Source organism: Chamaea fasciata, unplaced genomic scaffold (assembly GCF_029207755.1).
Source record: "Chamaea fasciata isolate MVZ Bird 193981 ecotype frontalis unplaced genomic scaffold, bChaFas1.0.hap1 SCAF_1, whole genome shotgun sequence".
NCBI classification, from domain to species: Eukaryota; Metazoa; Chordata; class Aves; order Passeriformes; family Sylviidae; genus Chamaea; species Chamaea fasciata.
In genome coordinates, this window is record NW_027094086.1 from 89,466,049 (window position 1) to 89,490,854 (window position 24,806).

The window sequence follows — 24,806 nt, forward strand, 5'->3', positions numbered from 1 at the left end:
CAGAGAATCTCACGGAGGTAAATATTAATTCACTTAGGTTTTGTTGGTTTGGTTTTTTTCATTATGACTAAGTTTCAGACCAGCTTATGGCTTTGTTCGGAGAGTTTTACAATACCTCTGACCACAGTTAAAGTTTTTATAAAAGAATGCACATAAAATGCTGGAGACATGTCCAGTCATTACATTATTCATGTGGGGTATGTTGTAAAGCCAAAAGAGGGTGAAATTTTAAGGACATTCCAAAATAAATAAAGAGCCTAGATATAAATTTTTTCTGAAAAAGGATCTGTATTAGCTTAGAATGTGAGAACTTTCATTTCTACCTATAAGGATGCGTGCATTGTTCTTGATACCCAGGTCTGTATGTCCTGTTGAATCAGCTGTATAGGCATTTATAACTTGGAGAAGTTCTTTGTAATGTGTTTCTCTTGGCAGCCAATCCTATTTCCTTAATGAAGACATCTGAAGGGGAAAGGACAATTTGTGATTAAGTCAAAAATCTGCTCAGAGTGGAAAGATACAATAGTCGTTTCTGTAAATGAACAAGTTTATAACATACTCTGTGTATGTGGCTCATGCTGTAAAATAGAATGATTGTAAAAACTGTGTTTGCATCAGATAATCAGATAACCCACCTATTCTGAAAAGAGCTACTGTTAGATTTTTAACAGAGATACTGGTATGAGTCTTGAAGAGAAAATTCAGGCAAAAGATCGTCAGATGCAGAGAGCACTTGCATTGAAAGCAAAATCTGTGTTTTGTGTCTCTCTTTTAGATTTAACCAAAAGTTTGGATGCATGCAAAACTAAAGATTTTTTAATAAGTTTATCATCTTGAGTCTTGCAGATTCTGTTCAATGAAAAGTCAGATTTATATGTGCAGAAAGGTAGGTCAGAATCACTTTTCTGATGTCTTTTGAGCGTGTCTGGGAATCAGAGTGGTGAAATTCTTCAAAGTGCTTAAAGAAGTATTTGTTCTTAAGGAAATCAGCAATTCCAAACAGAATGAATTATGCTCCATTTTTCTTTGTCTCCAGAAACCACTTCCTTTCCTGAAAGCATCCAAACAGCCAAAAGGCACCAGTGACCAAATAGCATAATTACAAGTAGAACTAATTGCACAAATTAATCTTCTGAGACCTACTGTAGACATGGGGAATACATATGAAGTTAAAGTTTGTATTCCCAAAGTTCGGATATGTTTGAGTCTCTGGTTTTGGCATAGGCCTGTCCTACTTCCAACTAACTAGTTTGCTCATGTTTTCTTTGGATATTTTTCCCAAATGTGCTTTTTCACTGTGACTCATGCAGGATAAAGCAAACAAGGTTGGAGTGTGTGAAAGCAAGCTTCCGGAAGAGTACCAAGTCACACTATATAAATCCTACACATATGAAAAACCTGTTGTCTTTGCAAGCCCATAGAAAATGTTCTCTGGATGGAGCAATGCCTACAACTTACAATTGTTTGGTGGGTGGTGGGGGTTTTTTTTTGGGGGGGGGGGGGATTTTGTGGTTTGGGGGTTTTTTTGTCCCTTTCCCTTTCCCTTTCCTTTCCCTTTCCTTTCCCTTTCCCTTTCCCTTTCCCTTTCCCTTTCCCTTTCCCTTTCCCTTTCCCTTTCCCTTTCCCTTTCCCTTTCCCTTTCCCTTTCCCTTTCCCTTTCCCTTTCCCTTTCCCTTTCCCTTTCCCTTTCCCTTTCCCTTTCCCTTCCCTTCCCTTCCCTCCCCCCTCCCCCCTCCCCCCTCCGTCTTGTGTGTTGCAGAGAAGGGTGGCTTCGAAAATAACTGAGAAATACAGTCAAGTGGCTAAACACTAAATGAATCAGGAAGGTGGGAAAATTGGAGATTTTTGAATAACCCTCTTGAAGCTATTATGGCTTTTTCTTCTTTTTCAGCTAGTAGGGGAAATTTGTGGTGGCATGCAAAATGAGTCCATAACTGAACATTTTAATGTGGGATAAAATGGAACTTCATTGGCTTTTGATGCCTTGTCTTGATTTTATGTTATTCTAAATGGTAAATGCCTTTTTTTTTGGTATCTTTAAACTGTTAGGTAGTTATCAGATGTTTCATCAAGAAAATATTTGTGATATTTTAAATTCTCACTTACAACGCAAGTAGCTGCAATGCTCTAATCCTGCTATAAGTATCTCTTAAGTTCACTAATGACATTTTTAAACTTGGTGTCAAATTACATTCAGGTAGTGGGGTTTGGGGGAGGAAAAATGTGTATATTTTTATTAAAAGTGTATTGATGTAGTGTTTGTAGCCAAGTAAAGGCTGTAAAAAACATTGGTGATTTTATCCTCTTCTACTACACCAAACCCACCAATGACACAGCCATTAGACTCTGAAATTTTCCATTTATTTTAAAAATACATCATGCCACTCTCTCTCTCCGTGATAATCAGGTGTTATGGCTTCTGCATTTGTTGGTAATCCTATAATTTTGGGAGTGACCTCCCAGTTATTTGAATGCCTTCTAGTAGTGCATATCCAGTGGAAGAAGAAAACACAATTATTAGAAGAAGTTCTTGGAGTCTTTGTTGCATTTTCCTTAAAATTTGTACCATCTGAGATTGTGGGATCAAGAAAAAAAAAGCAATTAATTAAAATTTGGGGAGGGAAAAGCAATTTTTAGTGCCCATGATTCTGCTGAAAAAGCTCTGAAACTCCATTACTTCAAAATGCAGGGGGCAAAAAAATCAAGAACTCAAAAAAATCCCCCAACTTTTTCTGATTTAAACCAGACTCATTTGAGTCTGTGTGTAAATCATGGTTGTTGAGTGCTTCAGATTACTATTTCTGAGGTTTTACAGGTTGTACTTTTTGGTTGTATTTATGAATCATTTTATAACTTGTTGGGGTTTTTGGAGGTGGGAGGTTGTGTTGTTTACATTTGTGGATTGACTGTGAACAGTTTCCCAGAGAATATTCAATCCCTAAAATTTCAGCTGGGTTGATTAGCTGTGAATGCTCACATATGTTGTGTGGCTTTGTTCCAGTTCCTGCATTCAATGAGCGTAACAACAGCGGCAGTCTGGACTTTGAAAAGTACTGATGGTTTCTGGAAGGCACCAGTTTTCTTCAAGTCCCATTGGCAAAGACAGAGAGAGCGATAGGTCCCGTTCAGGGACCTGAGTGGAACAGGGCATAAGGACACTAATGACACTTTCCTCTACTTTCTCAGGTGGCTGTATATGCTCTCCCAAATACAGATTCTTCTATGACTTTAAGCAGCAAAAGGGGTTGGTGCTGCCGCTCGCTGCTTTTTTCCCAAGACTTAACTCAGCTGTTGCAGGTGAAGCTCCAAGACTGAATTTAAGCAGAAGCAACAGTGGGATGTAGTGGAACTAGGGACAAATCCTGTTGTGAACACAGATTTCTGCAGATATAAATTATACTTCAAGCCCTAAAGCACATGTTATTCTTTGAACCTAAAGGGCTGTGTTTGTTAATTTTCTTTCTTTGGCATGATTGGCAGCCTATCTGTTGAGGCAAGACAGAATAACAGCCAGGGAGAGGTTTTGGTGGGTCAGAAGAGTAGGCAAGCAAATCTGTCCAGCATATGGAAGTCTGAATGTTGCAGCACACAGCCTGGGACAGGCACTGCCTTCTAAATTTCCCAGAAATCCAAACATAAGTGCCATTCCTTCAGTCCAAAGGAAGAGACATTTGGCCTAAATGGTTGGGACCTAACAACTGTAGTCAGACTATCTGTGGATGTGTTTCCTTTTCTGGAGCTTACAGGCACATGTGTTGATAAAGGGTCTAAATGGTGAGTGTGTTCTAAGAGGGGGAAAGCAAGAGCTTCATATTAGAATCAGCAATGTTCTCCATATTTCAGTGCAGAGCTAGTTGCATTTTCTTTTGTTCCTTCAACAGGTTAGTAATTACTGTTGCAGTAATTAGGCATGATGGAGAATATATAAGACAATAAATGGTTATTCTGTGCAGTAGTGGGGGATATTTGGTGCCAAGCTTATTATTTTCAGTCAAAGCTAATTATCTCTATTATAATACATGACTCTCTTCCCTGAATTATGAGTGGGAAACTGCTGAATAGATTTTATTTTTTTTTCAAAGTGCCCTGAACCATGGAGAGAAATGAGAATTAAAAACAATGAAAAGCTTGTTAGACAATGAGACGACTCATCTATAAAGCTATTTCTGATAGATTTTCCCCCCTCCTCTCTCGTCTGCAGTTATATAAATATCAAATACTTATCAGGAAATAAAATTGTTGCATTACACATGGTATGGGTATAAAAGCTTAGTTCAGACATCAGAGAAAGCAGTGTGGATTCAGTGGGTGGCAGGCCAGGAGCTGCATGGCCAGTTGGGGAGCCGTGAGGTCACCCACGGTTCCAGCCGTGCTGCCCCCGGCCCGGCCGGCCTCCGTGAGCAAGGGATTTGCAGGGGCTCCTATCAAGCGCCTTTGAAAACAGACTGGCTGCCCAGAACTGTTTTGGCATCTGCTTTACTTGTGTTTAGGGCCTGCCCTGGAAATCTGAGCAGGGAGCAATGTCAGAAGGGATTATACCCTCTGGCCGGCTTACCTCGAGCGATAAGGCCGGCGAGAGAGCGTGACTTTGACTCGTAGGGTTTGTCTGCTCGGCAGATGCTACCCTGTCACTGATTAATTAATGCAGCCGTCCCTGCTCCCCTTACATCATGGTTTCAATTTGTAGCAGTGACAAGGCTGATCACCTTTCCAGCCTTAGCCCGCTTACAACATACCCTGGGTCTGCTTTGCCCCAGGCATCTGAATCACGCTGTAACCTGACGCCCTGACTGGTGAAAGCCGTAGTAGAGCTGCACTCAGTGCCAGCGCCGGCGGCCGCAGTTCAGCCGGCCCCGGCACCCCTGCTCCCAGCCCTTCCCACCGCCCCAGTCGCCTTCCCATGGGCACTGGGGAGCCAGGCTGAGTGGGAGGAGGTGGTACGCAAGCAGGCTTTGTCTGAGTGCGCTGACAGCCACCGATAGCGTAGACAGCAAAGAGCTGGGAAGCGCTCCTGGGTTCCGTGGTCGCAAAGCAGTCATTGAAATATCCTCGTCAGGCTCTGTCGGGTGATTGATGGGGCAGTGGGAAAGGCAGCTGGTTGCTGTTGCTGTTTGCTGTTGGATGTAAATACTCCTGTGTTAAGAGGGCATGGGGCAGGGAAGTGTGTGTCTGTGTGTGCAAAGTTCTGCCATTTCTTGCTTTCCACGCAGACTTTTCCTAATTTTAAAAATTTTGTTTCTAATTGAATTCCCTACAGAAGAGAAGCAGTAAAGCTTTCCTGCGAATTTACAAGGCAGCTTTCCTTAGAAATTCTTTAGCGTGCTTTTCCATGTGCTACACAACAGATGTTTGAAGCTGATCGGTGTCATGTGTTGCATTTTGCGGTACTTTAATACGTGCTTCTGAGAGACAAGCAGTACAAAGAGGAACCGAGACTCTAAGATGGATATAATTTTCACAGTGCTGTCTTTGGTTACTCCAGTAAAGCCACATCAAACTATTGCTGTGCTGCTCATCTGCAGTCTAGGCTAAAAGCTGCTTGACTCCTGGCAGAAATTTCATCCTTTACCTGCACACTATTTTTTTCCAGCAGTCTCTTGCACCTCACAAAAGCTCTGTTTATTGACTTTATAGATTTTCATACTTCTCATAAAACTGCAAATCAGACTTTCTCCATTTTCTTTGGTAGTGGTATTGTTAAACAGAGGTGATGTCACTGAGCTGCTTTTTTTGACGATGTAGGTTTTATTTATTTAAATTTATGGTGCAATACAAATTGCCTTTCTCAAATTAAGCGTGACCTTGTGACTTCTCTGCAGGGAACTTACACAGAAGATTACCATGTCTGATGTTCATCATTGTGTTATCCCAAATCTTCGTTCAGGTCAGTGATTGCATTTTGAGAGCTTCCTTTTAGGAGTGGCTAAGCTGAGCCATAGCAAAGATACCTTACTAATTCACTTTCTTGGTGTCACTGAATGTCCAGTTTGATGAAAATGAAAAATGCTTGTCACTAAACTGTTTGTAGATGCTTTAAAGCCGTAGCCATACATTCAACAGGAGTGGCAGAGAATTAAAAAATAGTAAAAACAGGTGCTATTCAAAGGTGGTGTTTCAGATTTTTTCATCACATTCCTATCAATTAAGATAGTCAGTGGGTGAGGAAGAATTCACATGTATTAACATTCAATAATGATTATTTACATAAAAGAGGATTTTAAGATAGGAGCCTGGAGTGGCTAAAGGCTAATAGAAGCTGTGTAAGAGCTACTAAGAAAGCATTAGTATGTAAAGTTAAGACAACACAGTCAGCTGTACTTTAAATTGCATCTAAATAAGGATATAAAATATTTATCTGAGATGCAGGAGAAGTGTAAGCCTCTTGACTTTCACAAGGCAAATATATCTATAGCACAAACAGATGAAAATAGAGACAGTTTTCACATAATCAAATGTGTAGCACTCACTCCTTCATTCCTTGGCCTGAGAATCCAAAATTTAGTAGCTAACAAGTAAATATTGTAAAACATAGTATTAGCTGATTAGATCTGGCAAGAAACAAAACTCCAGACTAGGAACCTGCAGTACCAGAGAGGAGGAAAATCCATTAAACATACACAACAGTAACTCATAATGATAATCTTTTAGAGATGTGTCTGCAAACTGTAACTCAAAAAGCCAAACTAACCCATTTACAGCTCCCAACATCTCAACAGAATACCTTTAGGTTCTATTAGCCTATTTTTGTTTCATATCTCTTTTGTGGTGGCAGCTTAACTGTTTTGAAGTGTATCTCTGTGGGAATTGATGGGTTTTATTATGTATGGTTTTTTACTTTAAGAAGGAAAATGATCGATTTTGTTTGTGCTTATGCTGGTTGTTGTTGTTTGGCTGTGAGACAAGGTTGCTATCAACAGAAGGGATGAAGCATGTGGTAATGATTACAGCTTAAATGAGAACACTTGTCATACCTGCTTTTTGCTTGGACTGTTCATCAAGTATCAGGGCACAGTCAAATGCCATGTGTGTTTTCTTTCATGTTTACAAACTGGCAAGCTTAATGGAAGGTAAACTTTGACATTTCTTAACAGTTTCCTTTGCCCTTGAAATCCAAGCTACTAATACTGTGCTAAACTATTTAGGATCTACTGAGAGTCAGTGGAACAGTTTGTGTGTCCAGTTTACTTAAGTATTCCCTGACCTGATTCTCCTCTGCTAAGGGTGTATTTTGCTTGTTCCAGCCTTTCTTCACAGTCTCTAGGACCTGGGATTCCTGAAGCCTGTCCTGCTATGAGATGAAGGCAGTCTTTGGTGCTTTGGCCTTTTCCATATCCTGTGTCACCAGGTCCCCAGTCTTGCTGAATAATAGGCTCATATTTTCCTTAACTTTCCTTTTGTCACACATGTTCTTACAGAAGCCCTTCTTGTTGTCTTCGATATACTTCACCAGATTCAGTTACATTTGGGCTTTGGTGTAACTAAGTTTGTTCCTGGGTGCTCCACAATGTCTCCGTGTTCCTCCCAAGTTATCCTCCACCCTCTGTATGCTTCATTTGTGTGCCTGAGTTTGTCTAGGAGCTGTTCTTTTGTCCATGCAGGCCTCCTGAGAATTTTTGAAATTGTTGTGAGGGACCTCTTTTGATCTTGGAGGAAATAGATGATCCTTTATTATCCAGCTTTCTTAGGCCTCTCTTCCCTTTAGTGCCTTATCTTATGGGACTCTTCCAAGCAGATTTCCAAAGAGGCCAAGGTCTGCTGCTCTCCTGAAATGCCCAGGTGTTGAGCTTGATTTTCACTCTCCTCTCTGCCCTCAGGATCCTTAACTCCCCCCATCTCATAATCTCTTCAGCCAAGGCTGACCTCGATCTTCACATTCCCAATGAATCTCTCTTTGTTGGTGGGCATGAGCAGCAGAAAATTTCTTGTCATTGGCTCTTGTCATTCATGCTCTCTAGAAACCTCCTGCATTGCTTATTGTTCTGCTGTGTTGTCCCTCCAGCAGATATTGGGGTGGTATAAGTCTCTCAGGAGGTCCAGGCCTGCAAATATGATGATAAATTTGCTTAAATTGTTAGGACAATCCAGAGAGGGAATGGAAAGAAAAATACTGATGATTGAGAATATTTATGTTAGTGCAGAACTGTGGAAATATGTTCTATCTTGCATACTGCCTGCTGAAAAGGTTACTACAAATATCCCTCTCCATACTGGAAACTTATTACCCACCCTAGAGTTATTGTCCCCTCACACCACTTGGCTCAGCATTGTGGGGACTGCTTAAACCTGTTCATGTCAGAAAAAAACCTGAGTGAACAAAGACTAAATATTTAAACATTTTCAGCCAAGTTCACTCATTTTGCCTGAAGCACACTTGCTCCCTAGCAGGTCAGCTTGCTGTAACCTCTGGCAAGTGTGAGAGGCAGCTGGGAAGATCGTCATCTTCAGCTGGCATAACTAGGTCTGTAAAAGGACTTCTATCTTTGGCTTTTCTCCACTCTAGACATACTCTGCATATGACTAATTTGTTTTTTAAAAGAAAATCACAGAACACTTACCCAAAAAATTCTGCTGCCACAGCATTCCTGCTGAGAGAAAGACTGAGCTATGATCTTGTCTTGGTCTAGGAGGTGAGAAATCTGATGGCGTTTGCAGTTATTGGTCTAACCTGGAGTGCAATGGCCAGTCAATAATTGTGCCAGGAATGAGAGAAATGCTGCTCAGAAATGAGACATTCAACATCTACTTATACCCCTGAACCTGCCTGAGTGCTGAGCATTGGAATCATGAGGAAGAGACACCATTCAAAGAAGACAGAAAATAAAGAAGAGAGAGGAAATACTGAATCAACTGGAGTCTGTCAAATGCAAATATGAGAAGACAAATGCTTTGCGGAAGGGTCTTAAATTTTTGCTCTTTTCTTTGACTGACATGCAGTGCCGCCAGGACCTGAAAACTTTATTCCTGGACCCATGTGGACCAGAAGTGCTGGTTTCTTCTTCTAACTTCTTGGCTAGCTGCAATTTGCTGAATTTTGCCTAAAGTTCTTACAATTTATATAAATTTTAATTTAGAAAAGAGTTGGACTCCATTGATGGGACCATGTCACAAGGAGGATTGATAAAAATAGACTCAACTACAGAACTGCTTCTCATGTTAAGGCAACACCTGGTACTGCTACACCAATTGCTGGGTGGACAGGGACTTCCTGAGGAGTCTGCAGAATCTGGTGTAAAGAGCTAAATTCCTCTGGCAGAGATCCATGACAAATTGCCAGAGATGAAAACAGAACCACCCAGGTATGTTCAAGCTCTGCACTTCAGGCAATTGAGTACAGGGTTCTCGCTTCCAGAATGAACTGTTGAAGAGGAAAAAAAATCCTTCAGCTTCCAATATCTGTGACAAACTGGACACATTATGACATCCTCGCAGCCATAATCCCCCTCTTTGCTTTTCTGCATCATCTTTTGTGGATTGTGAATGCCACAGGCCGTAGAAGTTCACTTGCAGTTCATGTAGAAGTTCACTTCCACCACTGTCACCCCTAGAATCACAAAGCTGAGTGTTTTTTCAAGATTTCCTTAAACTCTGTATTGTGAACCAGAGAATTGTATGCTTTTTTTCATAATCCAGAAACTGGGTCTTAATTCCACACTGTAAGTCATACATGCAGAATGGTAACAGCAGGTGAGGAGGTGCCTTAGCACACCCATCAGATGCAGAAATCAGATTATTTCAGAGTTGGAAGTTGCTTTTTAATAAATTCATGATGTAGCACTAATGACTGATGTTGTTGCAGTTATTAAATGCACATTCTATAATAATGGAAAATAAGCATAAAAAGAGTCTCATGTGAACCCAGGAGCCAATGTTGTTATAAGAGTGAGAAATTAAGGGAGAAGCAATAAGTATTAAGAACCCATAATAACTCAAGCAACTGAGTTGTGCATTTCTGGATGTGTTGGAGATTTTCCACAGATATTTCCTATGGAAAGAATTTATGAATCAAAGCATAAGAGTTGTCCAGGGAAGATTGGTCCCACATGGATACTGTTGCTGTTTTAACTCATCCAAATCTTCAAAACTATTCACTATGAACAGATTGTATTCATAAGTACAGGAAGCATTTGCATTTAGCATAGCTAAATTAGCTGAAGCAGAAATGAACACACTCCATGTAATGTTTAACCAGAAAATAGAACAGTTGTATGGTCAGAGTGAGACATTTGGAGGGGGAAGATAGAGCAAGCCAAATTTTGCTCCTGGTTGGAGTTATCATAGAAGTGCCGAGACATGGTTCATAGCAAAACATGGCTGGATTAATTTGTTTTCTACTTGCATTGGCATTCTTGTCAGTTATTATTTCCTACTTACACAGACAGGAGAGTTGAGACCTCCATTTTTAGCATCATGGAAAATGGCTAAGACTATTTACTTGTTTGGTTTGTTTGAAGCAGTATTCCCAACATTACAAAGTTTACTTTTTGTTGTCAAGTGGTGTAGAGAATTGTGCTGAAAGGTTCAAGGTTGAAGTCTTCCTGGGGTTGAAGCAAATGTAGCTGATGCTGTCTAGCTATGGTGGGTCTGTCAGTCACATTTTTAACACATAATTTGTCCCACACTAGGCATTTTCACTCAAAACTGAATACGCCACAGATTTTTACTGGCCAGGTCATCTGAACCCTCTGGAGCTCTATAGATCCAAGCATATGCTAATGTCACATTAAGGGGAGTCGGGGGTATGTCCCTGCCCTGGTTCCTCTCTTCCTACAATCCCTCTTGCACTTTGATTTTCATGCCCACCATGTGAGCTAGAAGAGAGTGGCAGTGACCAGTTTCCCTTGATCTGGAAGACAAGGTGATTGGGACTGAAAGGAGCACTGCAGAGTGTGCTCCCACAGTCTCCACCACCTTGCATTCAGTGTGGCTTTTCACTGTGAGGTTCTTGCATGCTGATGCAGCGTCATGGAGTATTTACTGCTGTTGCAATATGTTCTCTAAGACATGGGATATCATCCAGTTCCTCTGTTTTCTCACTCCAGCATCTTTCCAAGAGGAAAAAGTGAAAGTCTGATATGGCAGTATTCAATTATTCTTACTCTACAAGGTACAAGCAAAACAGCTACCATTAATCATGGATGTTTTAAAACCATAAAGTCGTTGTCCATATTCTTTAACAGTTGGGGAAGAAAGTTGATCTTTCCTGAAAATATTGGAGCAGATGGGAGCGGTGCGAATGCCAGAATAACCCTACAAAGTCTCCTAACGTGAAACAGTTTTGGACAGTTCAGGACATCTGGAGTGAATATGGGAGAGGGAAATGAAAAATTTCTTGAATGTACTTAAAGGCTGAAATAGAATTACAGAGGCACAGACATGCAGAAACTGAATGAAATACACACATGGATATGGCAGAGGTCTTAAAAGGAAGTCAGCCTGCTAGGAGCAGAACTATTTTTAGTTTCCTAATGAAGAAAGCAGCTGTATTTGAGAAAGCCAGTCACTCACTACTTGGAAAATCAGCTGGAACTCTTTCTGGGTCCTGGTGTTCTGGTTGTGAGAGGAAAATCTTATGTATAAGCTCTTTCAGCCCTGGAGAACCTTAAATGGCAGTCATCTTGGCTTTTGAAGCACAGTTGGGAGCTTCTTGGGAACAGATTCACAGACTTCTGTTGGAGTCTATGGTCACTCTGTGGTGTTTAACCATTCTTGGAATGAGTGTTTTTTCAGGAGACAGCAAGGATCTGGCAAAATGCTCTGAGATGTGCATTGAATATAACATTGAGTTCTGCCTTTTCATTCTTTCTTTCTTTTTCTTTCTCTTTCTTTCTTTCTTTCTTTCTTTCTTTCTTTCTTTCTTTCTTTCTTTCTTTCTTTCTTTCTTTCTTTCTTTCTTTTCTGTGCTGTCCAGCTTGTTATACAATGTTTATTTCCACTCTTAATTTCCCCAAAGCTTTGCTGGTGTGCAGCAGGCTGTCCAGTTCGTTGTAAAAACCCTGTTTTCTTGTCTCTGTAGTACTTGTGTTAGGTATGGGAATGGAAGAGAGCCACTTTATTTTACTGCTGTAGTGAAATTTGTATTGTGAAAAATTGTGTGGCTGATCTTGATGTACCATCTTCTTTGTATAGAATAAGCCCTTTCATAAGGTTTATTTGGTATAAAAGAGAGAGATGTCTTTTTCTGTCATATTTCTGGGTTAAACAATCAAAGTGAGTTATGTGTGTCCTGGCTGTGACAAGAATGGACAATAGTTATCACCATGTCAAAACCATTGAATGTGCTTGCTGGAAGTAAAGGAGAAAGCTTGATTTTTCCACTGGCTTGAGGAACCATTTCTGAACTAGTTAAAGTAGATGCATCATAAAAGGATGAATTGAGAGAAAAGGGATTTTAGCTTCAAGCCAGTGTTGGGGAAGCCTGACCACAGCCATCTGCCTGAGATGGCCTGGCATTTTTCAATGAGAGGATGAGATTAGTGAGGGAGGCAGCTTGGGTTTGGAAACCTGCTCCTGCAAGTGGTCAGTCAATTTCAGTCAATGGTCACCTGCCCAAATCATCAGGAATTGAACAAGATCTTAAAGGTAGGAGGAAGGCAGGATATGGAAGAAGAAATGCCATGGAGGGGGAGCTGGAACCTGGACTTCATGGGTCTCCCTGCCCCTGGGCAGGTTTGCCAGGCTTCTTCAGTCACTTCCAGCTCCCAACCTTGCATTTGGTTTCTTTAGAAATACGTTTTTTCTTGTCTGTCACGTGCTTTAATACATGAAGTGTCTTACACAGTGGAAAACCATCTTGTATGTAGGTACACAAATCCTCAGAAACTGGAAGGAGGGGAAGGGGTTGTATGCCCCTGATCTCCTTTTGTAGTAAGAAGTTGGTCTGGGGAAGAAGTTGATGCTCTCAGCTTCTTCTCATTTGCTTGTCACCTGTCAAGTGTTTGCAAAAGACTATCCTTCTTTGATTTCCTGACACAGTTTCTTGTCCCTAAATCTGCTCCTGCTTGAGCAATATAGTTTTAGAAAATAACCTCAAAGTATTGAAAAATGGGAAGATCACTGACTGAATTGCATTAGGGGCAATTACGTGAGTATTTATTCTGGCATCAGGCAGCTTGGGGACAGTGACCAGCAGCTAGAGAGGAAGCAGAAGCCTTCTTGCCCAACTCAGGGGCAGTCAGTGCCGCAGGTCTGACCACAGCCTTGCTTTCTGACACAAATACCTGAAGTTCTTAGATGGTTTCAGTGGAGCCTGTTTTGCATAAACCTTTTCTATTTTCCCATTACTCATATGTCCCTGTGTTAATAACATAATGTAAATAATTCTGTGCTGGATTTGGCATTCATTTAAACAGGTGTAACACTAAAGCAGTCGTAATTGGTTTCGGTGTTCCCAGCCTTCTCTCTGGCTGCAGTTTCCAAAGGAGTTTACTTGTTTTTGCTTTTGAAGTTTCATTATTACCATAATTCACTCATCAGTCTGCTGCTTTTAATGTTAATTCACTTTTATAATCTGGTAGGAGGCAAGATGAAATGTTTTAGGCTGCATCCTAAGGTTATTCTTTGAGTGACCGGTGTTTTAAATGGTTGGGATGGGCATTGGCAAGAAGAGTTTTGTCATATTTACAGTATTCAGGAATCTGTGTAAAAGTAAAAAATGCTTATCCTGATTCTGCATAAATACCACATCCAAAGCACACCTGTCTTCTGCCATGTGGGCCAGCTAATTGGTTTTTGATCTATTTTTACTGTTCTTAGCTGAAAGGCAATTATTTTTGTTAAATTCCACAGAAAGCTCTAGAGCTGTTTTAAGGGTTTGTTGCTGTGAAAAATAGTCATGGTTCTGTTTTTTCAAAAAGCATTCTCAAGGAATAATTACAATGATTGAGAATGGTCCTTAAAAAAAACCCAAAAGCATGTACATTTTTCATAGCTACACGTCTCTAAAATGTCTTTGTGGGTTTCTTCACATATTCAGGAAACTTTTAAAAATAAAAAGGAGCAAATCTATCTCTGAGCTTGGCAACAGCTGAAGTTTATATTTCACAAGTATCTGAAAATGGGTTCCTCCCCATTTGCAGACACAGATGCCAAAGTTTTAAACTGACAGTGCAAAGTTTATATTGCAAGCTTTGTAAAGGCGCAAAGCAGCATTTTTCTGCCCTGTGCCAGTCCTGCACTTATGCATGGCTGGGATGAGACCTTGTTGGACAGTGATTATTATTATTATTGTTTATGAATTCCTAGCCTTGTGGTTGTGTGGAGCAGGAAGTCGGCATTGTTGATTCGGGAACTGTAGACATGAAAATAGCAAAAAGGTTGCCCCTGCTGCTAAACTTTTGGCAGTATTTTGTATTCCATTCTTGTCTGTATTAAAACACAGAATGTAGTGAATGGGCCAAACCCTGAAACCCTTATTTGGTTATTATGAAAAGAGAGAGAAAAGGCTGTGATTCATTGGGAGAGAGATGAATAAGAGACTGCAGAGAAGGTCTGTGCAAGGTAGCTCAGAAGCTTCGTTTCTATTGTGTTATAACCCAACAACACAAGGGTTGTCTGAGCACAGCAAATGGCGGCTCTATCAGAAGTAATGCTTTAAATAGTCCTCATGCTGAGGCAAACAGACCAGTGAAGTAAGAAGATGCCTGCTGCTTATGTGATATGTCTAAGCATGTGTGTGCAGGGTCAATTGGAAAAGCTGGGCAAATTCATGCCCCTGTGAAGATGTCTCAAGTGGAAATCATTGCATGGGATGCTCCTGAAACCAGCTATTTCAAAAGATTAATTCACAGATTTTTTTTTTTTTTTTGGTTGGTTGGTTGGGTTTTGTTTGGGTTTTGGGGTTTTTTGGTGGGGTTTTTGTGTGTGTGTGTGTGTGCTTGTTTGTTTTTGTTGTTGTTACTGGAAGCACAAAATACCTGGGGTTACCTATTATTTCAAACAAAAGGGGTACAGGAAAGGGAACAAAACCTGTTGTTCCAGCAGCAGAGCAGTAACTAAGTGGCATATCATTAATCCCACTTCAGTATATTGCTGGGAGCAGCAGGAGTTACAGATGTTTGATTGCATCATCACAGTACAGTCTCTGATGATGGTGGTTTGGGTTGCTGTAATCCCACAAAAATTATACTTTGGCTTCAGTGCTTTGGCCTGCCTGAGCATGACTGATCGTTATCTGCTCTTCAAGATTAGCTCAAAGTGCCTAGCTAAACGCTCTGAACTTCGTGGCAGAGGAGGATGAATTTGGGGGCCAGGTCTGTGAAAATGTTGCACAAAAAAAGGCTGCTGTGTTTACTCCCTTGTTCTCCCCGGCCTAAATGGAAAAATCAGAGAAGTGCAGAGCTCAGCCTGTCTGCTTGGGATGCATTCAGCTACTTTAGTCCTGCCACAGGCCACTACAACCATGGTAGTCTGCATTTCAGCAAAGGCCAGAGGGTGGTGTAAATAATTTTGGGATGCAAGTTTTTGGTCCCTTCTCCCTGCTTTTTATGTCAGATGCTGAGTGGGTTGCACGTGCAGGTTTCTGAGGGGGGTGGTTCAGCTGCTCTGCTTCACAGTCCCCAGCCCTCCCTGATCTTGTGTCCCAGAGAATCTCAAAGATAATTTTAGTAAAAGGCTGTTCTGGGTGCCCTTTGGCTCATCTGTTTACAAAGTCACAAAGTCTCTTCTCATTAGTTTTCAGGGATCAGAGGGGACAAACGTTTAAATATTAGCTCAGTTATTTAAACCCTGTGTCAATGCCAGTCTGCTTGGCACATAGTGTTGAATGCAGTGATAAGATATTCAGCTGACTGATGACCCTCGCAGCGTTGTAAGAAATATGCTGATTACTTCTCTGCAAGGGATGGGAGGGACAAAGCGTCTTCTATGTTTTATGACAATTGCTAGTCAAAAAGTCTGCCAATAACCTGGGCTTGGAGATCTATGCTGTTGCCTCCAGCAAATCGTGATTTCCCAGAGTTTTCTAGAGTATTCCTAGATAAGCAATACTGCAGATGAATAACAAAATTAAAAAAGAGTTCTCCAGTAAAAGCTTTGTGCCTGAAAATATTTTCTGGTATATAATTACATTTTTGTCCACTAGATGGCTTTTCTCCCCCTGCCTGCGACTTGATAGAGCAATTGGAATTAACCAAATGTAATTTATCTAAAATGATACTACTTACAGCTGAAATCAGATATTTGGAGCGCTTTGGTCAAAATTTTTTATTTACATAGAGAATGCAGGGCATGTATATCCTGTGATGTAAATTTTCTATGTGAAACAAATCTTCTGTACATTGGCACAGAGAAAAATGCAAGTTGTTTTACCAAATTGTTTGCCAACAAACAATGTTTGCTTATTATATGAAATTATCAAAGACCATGGGGCACATTCTGTAGTTATTAAGTCTCTAGCAGTGATACTGAAAAAAATAATGTAAAGATTTCCAGACCTTGTTTTAGTTAGATTGGTAGTTTTAAGGAATCAGAAACAGAGGAGTTCCTCCCCTTACCCACCCAGTTTGTAGTATAATATTAATTAAGGATGCTTGGAAGCAAATTTAGGTTCTGCAATCATTATAATTAAGTAGGACAGACGGACAGAACTCTGCATTATGTGGCTTAAGCCAAATCAAATGGCTTGCCAAAAAAATTGTGCTATTTACATTGAGAAAAGTCTCAGTTTTAGTGATTGCGTGAGTCCCTCTTACCACTGATGAGATATAAGCAGGGATATGCCTTTCCTGTTAACTTTACCACATGCATGAAATAGTGGTCAAGAGAAGAGCACCCTGAATTAGTAAAACATGTGGTATTCAGGTTATGATAACAAAAATATAATAACACATCCCAACAAGTATTTTATTATTATAATATTTACTCTCTTAAAAAACATAACATGGTTAAATTAAAAGTAATCACCAGGCTGATGTTCACTGTTTCACTGAAGAAAATAAAAGAGAATTGGTACAATTTTATATTTAAAAATTGTTCTCGAGAAACATACTTAGACCAACAAGTCTGATGTGGGTAAGCACACTAGATGAAGATGAGTGAACCAGCACTTGGAATTTGGAGGATTTCTGCAAGGAAGTTACTGCAGGAGCCTGCTTGGAGATGCAGTTCCTCCTGTATAGCTAGTGAGTGTTTGTTCAGTGGGAAACTCTCATTTTCAGCTGTTGAACCAGAGCAGCTCCTTTTTTTCCTTGTCAACTTCCTGATAGTCACGGGAGGAAAAAAGAAGTAATGTTCTCATTTCAGCATCCCTCGCCCTCCTCCTTGCTTCTCTGGAAGATGAAGCAAGCAAGCTATTTCTGTTACTCATCTTCTCCTTCAGCATCCTTCCTTCAGGATCTTTCTCTCTTGTGAATCATTCCAGTGCCCATTCCTGTCCCCAGTTCTAGCTTTTTTAAGCTTCACCTTAGGGGTTGTTACCTTTTCCCTGCGCAGCACGGGGCCCTGCTGGAGCATAGGCTGGGATCTTGGTAATCTCCAGCAGTAGGTGCTGGCTGGTAGGACTGGGAAGGAGGAGCAGAACAACCACTGAAGTTACTTCTCGTGCTTCAGGAACCTAATGTTGCTACAGTCTGCACTCAGTTTAAGTTTGGAAAGGCAGTTTTTGCTGCCTTGAAGTTTGTTTTTTATTTCTCTTTTTCTTATCAGAAGCTTAGATTGTGTGAGGATCCACGACTGAGACCAGTGTACACACTTGCCAGGGAAATCTTGCAACTGCAAAGCATATGAGTGGATTTTTAAGCCCCATTTGACTAATACCAGAAGGATTAGTGTGCTATTTTGTTTGATGCCAACACAAGAAAAACGTCATGTGCTTTAAACTGAATGGTTACATTTACTTGGGTGGTGCTAAGCTGAGGTGATTCGAGTCACTGCATTAAAAGCCCTGGTTATGCTCATGGCCCTGGGTCATGGAGATCTTCAGGCTGAGCCAGCAATTGTGCTACCTGTCATGAATGAATGGGATGGAGGAGCGGCTCTTTCGGCTCAGGAGAGAGCTGAAGTGAGTGCAGGAAGTGTGGAACACTTGCTAATCCAGTGGTGGTCAGCTAAGCACTTAGGTCAGAAATGGTTGGGGTAACACACAAGCTTAGAACTTTGAGCCTCTAAGCAACCTTCTGCTTTCAGTTACAGCAGTATAAATCCATTGATTTCCCTAGCATTTCTACACCAGCCTTATTCCAGTGCTCCCAAGAGCAGAGTTGGGGCAACTCAGGGGAGGAGAAAGAACAAAATTGTACTCTGCAATTTCACTATGCACACTTTCAACCATTTGGCTTAGTAGAGAATGTTCTTTCTGGCCACCAAGAACTGTGAGGCCACACTGAACCCTCAGTAGCATTTCTGCAGTGCTGACATGGAAATCCTTCTCTAGCATGTCAGTATGTGCGTGCTACGGAACATGCAGTAATAACAGTCCCATTTTTAAGCTCTGCCCTACTCCAGTCAAGCTATCTGTTGATCATAGCCACAGAGACCATGTGAAATCCTCCAAGCCCAACTAGAGCATTCCAGAAACCATATTCAAAATAATTAAAGAGAAGAAAAGCTTTAGCTCAGTTTAAAAGTTGTCTGGGAGGTAGTGTGTGGGATGCCTTCCTGTCCCTGACACAGTGGGTATCTGGAATGCTGTGAGGCCACAGCTTTTGCCAAGTGCAAAGGTAATTGGGAAGAGCCAGGTCATGCTGGTTTTCAAACTTACTGCAGCAGCAGATCCAAGAGGCAATAAATAATAGCTTAGCACTCAGTCTTACCTGTGCTGAGCTTTGGGAACTTGGCATACGGAAGCAAAGGTTGACCAAAGTCACCTTTAATCCATCTTCAATCTTAGCATTAGCCAAAGATCTCCTTTAACCAGTGCCAGTTTACTGGAGTTCTGCAGCACTTGTTCCAAAAACTCCCAAATTCAGTCACAGCGAGTGCTCAGCTGGAGGCAGGCAGGTCATGTACAAACCAGCTATATTAGCTTTCAGTTCTTCCGTGCCACTGTGCACCCCTGCAAAGACCATGCTGAGGTCCTTTCAACTTCTTCACTGGGCCCTTGATCTCTGGCAGCTTTGTGCATTCCTCCCTCAAAGAAAAATGGTTTTTACCACCAAGGAAATCTGTAAAAGAGATGTTACTAACTCAAACACCTTCACTCTATAAAGGAAATGTAGATTTGATTCCTTTTGTGCATCAGAAATGCTGCTGCCAAACCTGTGCTATGAAAGGTGAGGAAAAACATAGAAAGCTAATAAAAAATAATTGGTGACACCAGAGCAAGAAGATGTGCATGTCACAGATAATAAATCTGGCTCTGCACTGAACAAAAAAAGGGTTTGCCAAAGTTTTTGCCTGTCTTTTCAATTCAGACAGGGGTTTACAATGTTGTAAGTAGCCATCCAGGTTTGATCTCAGGTTGGCCCAAACATGGAATGATTCTGCTGGCCTGTCCAAGCACAGGAGCTTGGCAGGCCTCAGGACTGACTTTTCTCTGAGTAACCCCAGAGACCATACCCCCCTGACACAAAGATTTCAAACACACAGGACTTGTTGTGGCTGCCCTGCAGTATTGGATCAGCTTCATCAACATCAACCTTGCTGTTGTATCGTTCCTTTTAACCCTGCTGAAAGATTACAGTGTTTGTTCTCTGGGTTTGATGTTATCTGGTTTTGCTTACACCCTAATGATCAACCATGAATAAACTGAGTGACATATATTTGTTATGAATTAGTAAATGCTTTTAGTTAAGCTTTTGAATGTGTGTTTAATTTTCAGGTGGATGCGTAATTACTCTGTGACCTGTTTAGCACTGGGGACTCATTCCTTTCAAAGACTGGAGAAAAAAAGAGGTCACATCCAAACTAAAATGAAAAACAAAAAGGGGGTTTTTTTTCTGTATCACTTTAAAAAGATTTCTGAACAAATTTGTTTTCAAAGTAGTTTGCTCTCAGTCCTAAGATGACAACTGCCAGCAGCTGGCTGGGAAAAGGCAAAAGTTAGTCTGAAAACTAATAAAACTCACATGACCCAAAAATTGTACAATACTGAGACCATTTGTAACTACAGTTAGACTTATTTATCATCCTGGAAAAAACAGTGAAGTGTCTGGGGGTTTTCTTTGTTACTTTCTTTAAGTTTTTCTTAAAAAGGATTTTCTTTTCCAGAGGCAGCAGCAGAAGGGATTTTTGTTGGTTACTTTTTTTTTCAAAGCTTAGTGATAATAAGCAAGCAATGCAATTTTGGCAGGAAAGTATCACATCCCATGTTAGAGAATAAATTGTTCCCTTGATGATGTACTGAGTGATAACCCCTCTTGGATTTATGGATTTTTCTGGATATTCACATAGAAAGTCATTACAGCACCCTTTCAGCTGATAACAGTAGCACATCGTGGAATGTTTCTGCATGTCTTACAACTCTCTGGACAAGCTGTTGATCGGGCAGGTCACTTCCAGTGGAGCAGGCAGTCATTCTGTGCACTCTTTCTTGGATGGTAGATAAGCCTTTTTGCTGGTCTTCAAGGTCCTGTCTCCCGTCTCTCTTTGCATAGAGTATAGTATCTTCACAGCTACGGTACCTTAGTGAGAAATCATAGGTACCACAGCATAGCGAGAAATCTCTCCTTTTTAAGATTTCTAGTCTGACACATCACAGGGAAGGAAAGAGAAGAAGGAAAAAGCACGGCTTTTTAAATGGAGGAAAGTAATTCCTCTTACTTGCCAGATTCAAAAAAAAAAAAAAAAAAAAAAAAAGCAGTGCTTGTCCAGCTCTGCTATTTCAGTGTTGATTTCAGTGCTAAAAATTATGCATGCCGGTTATATTGGAGTGGATTTCTCCAGAGAGCACATTTTCATTCAGATTCGTGTAACTATTGACCGGGAACAAGGTTAAATTGAGCCTGTTTAAAAATTAACTGGAAAAAAAAAAATTACATAACGCCGTGGCACTCTTCAGGCAATCCTTTAGCTTTCTAGCATCAAGTAATCTCTGATGGTGTGCAGGCTGCGTTTAAAGGCAAAGCGTTCCCAGCACGTCCTATGCCGGGGAAGTTCAGTGCTGTTGCTTGAAACTGGTAATTCTCTGGTGGTCTTTATATTGTTACAGTGTGGAAACGAATATGCACGCTCATTTCTGCATTTATTTTCCCAGACAGCAGTTTTCAAAAATGCACCTTTAAATGTGCCCGTTCTTAATTCCATGCCCCTAAAACGGCTCAAGCACGGGATACGGAGAAATGCAGGAAACTGTAAGTGCTTTAGGAATCCTCTCTGTCAATACAGCTACCTTCAAGGCTATGTTTTGACTGTCAGAGCAGGGGCAGGTGACGGAAGCACGTTAGGAAACAATAATCCAAAGCTCGTGGTAAATTTAAACCCCCTGGTTCAGAATCAGCTGTGATTCTCGCTGTCAGGAAAACAGAGCTCGGTGAAGGTTAGATCTCTTCTCCTACTGTATTTTCCTTCAGGTTAATGTTTAAGCCGTGCCGGTGGCTGTGTCCAGGAGAACAGTGGGTGCTTGTAGAGCTCTACATGGCGAGAGGCGGGCTGTGCGGGAGCCCGGCGAGCACCTTGGCTGCAGCCGGCCCCAGCCCCGGCGCCCTGCGAGCGCTCGGCTCCCCGCTTGCAGCGGCTCCCTCATTGGCCGCAGCCATCGCCCTCCTCGCAGCCACTGCTGCTGACAGGGTATCGCTCCTCGGCTGAGATTACTGCGTATGACCTACTTTGAAAATGGTGTGAACCAAGGTTCACAAATTGTCTTGGAAGGGTGCCACGAGGTTGGTGTGCAAACATGCGCGGTCTGGGAGGCTTCTGGCGGAGCAGAACTGGCTGTCTCCGCGTCCTTCCAGATGCAGCCCGCCTTCCTTTGCCAGCCCCTGCTTCACAATCCATCTTTGTGCTCTTGAGTGCGGCATATTGATTTCCCAGGCAGGCCTGCTATGTTAGAGAGCCTCTGGCCAATAAGTCCTCCATGCCTTTTTTGCTCTCAGAACAGCTGAAGTAGTAATAAAGATGAATAAAGGGTTTCAGGCTGAGCTGTCAGCTGAAGCCTAGCAGTAGTAGTAGTAGTAGTTGTAGTAAAAGCAGTAGTAGTGGTATCAGAATACAAGTCACAAAGGAGAGCTAAGTAGTGACATTTTATTTATACAGCTCATCTGTTTACTCTAATCCAATTGTTTATAGTGTAATGTAAACTTACAATTACCAAAGCTGCATTCCCTGCCAGATGAACAGTTTAACCTGTATGCCATTCCAAAATACTGATAGAGGAGAAAATTCCACAGAAAGGAACAGCCTAGAGAATTGCAGGCTGAAAGCTGTATGAGTGTGGGATTTTTTTTTTTTTTTCCTTCTTCATTGTCTTCCTTATATAAGGTCTGTGCTGCAGAGGAAAGTTTCCACAGACTCAGGAAGATCATATACAGTTTCAAATCTACTTGAAAGATAAGGCACTTTTTTTTTTTTTTTTTATCCCCTCCCCAAGGCTAATATATTACATACCTACTCAGCACAGGGCTGCCTGTTATCTGATAAGATAATTAGCGTCAGACATGAGAAGAAGCATATATAGTTTTAAAAGGAGCATTACTGACGTTCACAGAGAGAGTTAAAGAGCATGCTTATCAGAGCTTTTCCATGCAGAAGATTTGTGTTAGTATTTGACTTTGGGTCAAGAAGTCCTTTAATAAATTAGCAATGCAAATGTGTTTTACTTTATACATGTGGAATTTAAGTGTTTGGGACAGCCACAATAGAGCACTTTGGGGCTTTTTATAGATTTAACATGGGCCAAGAGTTCTAACTCAGACTCTGAGTATTTTTTGTTTCTTTGTTTTATCCTCTGTAAAGACATCTGCTCTACGTGGCTCTTCACCTTGGCTGCAGTTCAATTTTCACTGACTTCCATGAGCTCCATTATGAAACCCAAGTGCAATCCTCTCTTTGCATCAGGATCAGCTTGTGACTCCTGAACACAGACCTGCAGCTTACAGGTGCCCTCAGCCACCTCTCCTGAAGCACATGGCTATGGTGAGCAGCCACCACCTTGAGGAAAGTACACCTCATCCTCCAGCTTGCTCCTCCCCTGCCGATTGAGTCACAAGCCCTTGAAGCCATGCTTTAGTGCTTTCAAAATAGAGAAAGCTGAGACAAAGACCTCTATTAGCTCTAAAAGCTGAACAACCACTGATGCTTATGCTACATAAGGTGGTCTTTGCCAGTTGCTAAACAGCTCAACTGATCCATTGATCCATGGCAATTGAAAGGGAAGAGGCAGGACCTGAAATGAGAACTTGACATCTGACATTTGTTGATTCTGTTTTTGAAGCAGGTGGCCCAAAGACAGGAGCTCCTGTCCGAGCATGCCTGATGGATCTGCTGCAGCAAACCCTTCTGGCCTGACAGTTGTAATAATAAATCCCATAAATGAGCTGACATTTTGGCCTGGCAGGGCCTTTCATAAGCCTCAGCTGGGAGCAATTATTTAATGAAAAATTTTAATAGATTAATAGTTTGCCCAAGATTGTAGAATAGAAGGCACTGCGTTGTTTTTAGTGATGGTTGTTTTCTTTTAATAGCATATGTGGAGCTTTCTGGGGAATGTGGCAGTGTTCCTCACCTAAAAAAGCGGGGATGGGACTGAGAAATGTGTGGTGTCCTTGTCACTTTCACCATTTGGTATGACTGTGCAAGGTGTGATGGCAAGCAGGGGAAACTGCAGCCAAAGCAGGGGTTCAGTTCTGGTCCCTGTAACAGGAGAAGGGAAAGCATTTTCAGCCTACCCCAAAGGGGGCACAGGTTTTAGTAGATAGGAGCATCGACTGCATGGGAAATAATTCTCAGAGTGTTTTTCCAATTAATTTCAAAGGAAGAAATGGTCACTGATGCAGGGAGGAGGGAAACCCTTCCCACCTGATAAGTCTTGCTAGTCTGATGGAAATATCTAATGCATCAGCTTGTCATGCTTTGCTGTTTAAGCAATCTGCCATTCTGTTGAAGGAGCAAATTGTGAAAAGCATGTGGTTGGAGTGGTACAAAGCAGGCCAAACCACCATTTCTTTTGTGTTGCTTATGGTTTTAGAAAACTTTTTGGAGTAACAGAACAGATCAGGGAGGCAGAAATACAGCTACTGCCAGGAATGCTCAGCCTTCAGCTCCCGCTCTTGTCTCCTCCCAGTCCCTCCCAGAAATGAGAGAAGGCTTGAGCAGAAGGCCTGTAAGACAGTGAGAGTACCAGTGTTAGAAATATTGCCTGACACAGTCATGGACACAAAGTACTGCAATATACCTTGCCACTGCCAGATGCCTACTCATCTGATGTTGCAGGAGCTTATATTGCTTTTTTTAAATATACCTCAGCTGACACTACTCACCTTGTCACATCTTTTGTACAAGGTATTTTGTTTCACAGCCTCTGCTGAAACACCCCAGGCACTTAAGCTAAATTAGGAGAAGAAATGTAACACGGTCTTTCCAGGTTTGAGCAAACGGACATGAAAATGGGGTAGTTGGGGCTTCAGTAAATGGAGGCTGTGATATCCCCCTTTGACTTGAATCTTCCCTCTAATCTCCCAGCTAATGTGTGGTCTGGTAAGCTTCATTCATGGATTGGTCTTTCAAAGAATGATGTCCGACAGCTACCCCCCAAACTTTAGTTGTCCTCTGTTAATCAAGTTGACAAAAATTAATCTCTAACATCAGCTGTGAGGCAGCCGGTAACTTGATTCCCATTACTGAAGTTTCGGGGTAGCACAGGGTACTGTTACTGCCCTTGTAACTTTTACCAGTGAAAAATGGTAGTGCATAATTTTTTGTTGGATCACTCTTGATAT

General features: G+C 41.4%; 1 protein-coding gene across 18 annotated transcripts in view; it reads left to right on the forward strand.

Annotated features, from left to right (window-relative positions):
• Nucleotides 1-24,806, forward strand: part of ATXN1 (ataxin 1) — a 339,029-nt gene that overhangs the window by 70,668 nt on the left and 243,555 nt on the right. For 12 of the 18 annotated variants that reach the window (XM_066188786.1, XM_066188795.1, XM_066188804.1 and 9 more), the window contains exon 3: nucleotides 5,820-5,884. The exons of 5 other annotated variants lie outside the window; for them this stretch is intronic. The gene's annotated coding sequence lies outside the window, so the exon portion shown is untranslated. Of the gene's footprint in view, nucleotides 1-5,819; nucleotides 5,885-22,873; nucleotides 23,005-24,806 lie in introns of those variants that run through there. One more of the 18 variants, XM_066188714.1, reaches the window with a different exon arrangement.